Below are 3,319 nucleotides of genomic sequence, written 5' to 3' on the forward strand. Positions count from 1 at the left end.
GGAGGTATCTGTTAAAATGGAAGAAGGTGTGTGTGTGTGTGTGTGTGTGTGTGTGTGTGTGTTTTCTTTTTCTGACAACTCCCTTTTCTGGTGTTGCTCCCTACACCTCACAAGCAATATTACACACTGGTCTGGTGGGTCCTGCACTTTGTTGGGGGGTGTACACAGGGGGAGTCCATGGGGATGGGAACTTGGGGGGAAATGCCTCCCCTCTGCCTGTGTTAATGATTTCCTCTGCCAGTTCAAAGGTCATTCCACCAGTGGAATGGCATCATCTGATATTGCCTGAAATGCCCAACTAAATTTAATGTTGTGCATTATGCTCTGTGCTTGTAGGTAAAGCTGAATATTTTAAGATTAAAGAATGTAATGTGGAGCTGAGTTCTGACTGAATTTTGAAGGCAAAGTATAGTGGCCAGAGGGAATGAATTACCTATGCTAAAGATGAATTGCCCAGACAGTGCGCATAGTAAATAGCATGTCACAGCTGAAAGATTTGGACCCGTTCCATAGACCTAGATGCTCAATAGTGCATATGCATGCAGTCACAATATTCTGTTGGGAGGAATGGAAAAAAGAGGAGGTGCATGGATCCAGTCTCTTTCACTCCAAATATGCCATTGGGGCATGCCTCTTCAGCATTATTCTTGAAATCTCTGTTCTATAGGGGAAACAGTCCACAATGCCCTGGGGGCTGGATATGGGGATCTAGCAAGATGAACCACCTATAGGTAGGTAGGGTTGGGGTTGAAGTCTGATCGTGTTCACATTTAAATGGGGACTTACCTAATCTGCAACTTGTGAAACAGTATGCAATCCAAAACACAGCTATTCTTTGATTTCTCTGAATTTTTCAGTGCAGTGCAAATAGTGTGCACAAAAATGTATATACAAGGGTGAAGAGTGTGTAAAAATGCAGATATTGTTGAAAATAACATCTATTAAGGAGAATTACTTTGCAAAAATGTGTCTATTAGGCAGACTTGCATACCGAAATGCTGATGAACTTTCACGAGGACCTTTAAAAAAAAACAAAGTGATACATAAATGTGGTGAATCACACTGAAGATTTTTTTAAAAAACTGAGACACAGAGAGAAGTCACAATTGTCATATTCGCCCATCCCAATCCATGAAAGAAACATTCTAAAGGAGGAGCTCTGTAGTGGAGGTTATGGGCAGGATTTCATATTTCCTAAACTGTGCGCTCTTTCACAGCAAACTGGCAGCCTTAGAATCCTGATTTATCTGAACAGCATCTGAAACAAAGCTATCTTCAAGGATGCAGACAAGATGCTGCTCAGTGGTGGAAGCATGGAGAACGTAAGCCTTGTTCCCAATTGATTTAGCATTAACAAATCAAACCTCCGTGAAGAATTCCAAATTGCCATCTGCCCATTCCTCTCCAGCAAGCTGATCCCCCTTCCCAGTGTGCACTACACACATGCAATGTGCTCTGCTAAAAGCATTTAGAATTGGATACCTTCCATCCCTATGAGTACTTCTCTTCCCCTGAGCCAAATCACAGAAGCAAGCAAGGAAGGAGAAAGGTGGTCACAGCAATGATATATATTTTTTTGAGCTACTAAAACGATTTCTTGCCTATCTGCAAGGTGAAATGACTCTAGCCTATGGAGAGTTTAGTCCAGGGGAAGCCAACATTGTGACCTCCAGATGTTTTGGAGTTCCAGCCAGTATGGCCAATGGCTAGGAATGGTGGGAGTTGACACATCTCCTCTTGCCTTGATTGATCCTCCTATCTGTGATCGCTGCTGCAACTGCGATGGATCTTCAGGACTGTGCCTGCACCACTGGTGGCTCTTGTTCCTGTGCCGGCTCCTGCAAATGCAAAAATTGGAAATGTACTTCATGCAAAAAAAAAAAGCTGCTCCTCCTGTTGCCCAGCTGGATGCAACAAATGTGCCAAGGGTTGTGTCTGCAAAGAGGCGCTATCAGATAAATGCAGCTGCTGCCACTAAAAATGCAGTTTTCTTGGTGTAAATATTATGTATGATAATGGAAAAGAGACAATTTTCCTATTTTGTAACTGCTCTTTCGTGCAGTTGAAAGGAAGAAAAATGTTGTTTTCAGAAAAATAAAAGTATTCTAAACTTGAAAAAAAGGAATGGTGGGCGTTGCAGTAAAAACATGTTGGCTACCCCTCTTCCTCCATATTCTGACATATTTTATTTATCTGTCCTTACTTCTTTAAAATATTTGATACTGTTTGGTTTACAAACTTCCAGAGTATCTTAAATTAGTATTTGAATGGCTCTGAATAGCCATCTTCCTGTTAAGCATGGCATCAAAGAACCCACTAGCTAGTTGGCCACCTTTGTATTCTAAACCAAAGCCCTCACTACTCCTTTCAGGGAACAAAAAGAGCTTTTGTGAACACAGTGAGATTTGTTCCTCTCCCCTTTAAGGCTTCTGCAATTTTCTGTTCATGGCAGAAACTGTGTAGGATTTGCAAAGTAGGGTGGGTGGGACTAGGAATCCTGCAAAACCAACAGTGCCTTGACAACACTCCCTACTGAAAACATCACTTAACTTGACAAACAACCTGTAATAGTGCATGTGAAAATACAGGGTTAGACAGGTACAGAGATAATGTATGAAGAACTTGCTGAGCAAATAACAGCCTTTTGAGAATCAACATTAGCATAATTGCTAAACATGGATAATTGCTGAAATAGCATTTGCTGGCACCGTTTGTATTTCCAAGTGCAACTGCTTTTTCCTCTAGCCCATGTAATATTCCACTAGAATCCGGCTTTAGTGGAGAGCCATCAAGAGGGAATTGGCACTATCCAAGAGCCAGGGGCAATGAGAGGGATAAACTTGTAAAACAAGCGAGAGTCCAACCATCCTTTTAGTCCTAGGTTGTCATTTCCAGCATTCTAGGCTTTGTTAAAATCCATACACAGTACTATCTTCTCAGTCAATACCTGATAAGGCTGGACATTTCAAAATCAATTCCCATTGATTTCTTTCTACTGAAATAGGATAAGAAGGTGGCAGATACAATGAACATTTAGTAGAGTGTATTGAACCAGTCCAAGCGCTAGCAGAAACCTGGCTGTAAAACAAGAGGAATAAATTGTAAAAATATGCAGAGGAAACCTTGGCTACCATTGCTATGATCAGCCCGTTCTTTTCATTTTTTTTTCTTCTTAAAAAAAAAAAAGCATTTGGCTATTGCCTAGTAATAGCCAATCAAGAGAGCCAATGAAGTTGAAAAGGCAAATAAATGAGGTATACACATTTCTCCAGAAGGCAGAGAAAGACAAACTGCAGGTCTCTGACACCAAAAATACATG

At 41.1% G+C, this 3,319-nt stretch overlaps 1 pseudogene across 1 annotated transcript; it reads left to right on the plus strand.

The window, feature by feature from the left end:
* The first annotated feature begins 1,731 nt into the window (after window positions 1-1,731).
* Window positions 1,732-1,989, plus strand: LOC310709327 (metallothionein-like; annotated as a pseudogene). Its single transcript has one exon. The product of its transcript is annotated as a metallothionein-like (transcript).
* The last annotated feature ends 1,330 nt before the right edge of the window (window positions 1,990-3,319 follow it).

This window comes from Podarcis liolepis (genome assembly GCF_965112155.1).
Source record: "Podarcis liolepis genome assembly, chromosome: 6".
NCBI classification, from domain to species: Eukaryota; Metazoa; Chordata; class Lepidosauria; order Squamata; family Lacertidae; genus Podarcis; species Podarcis liolepis.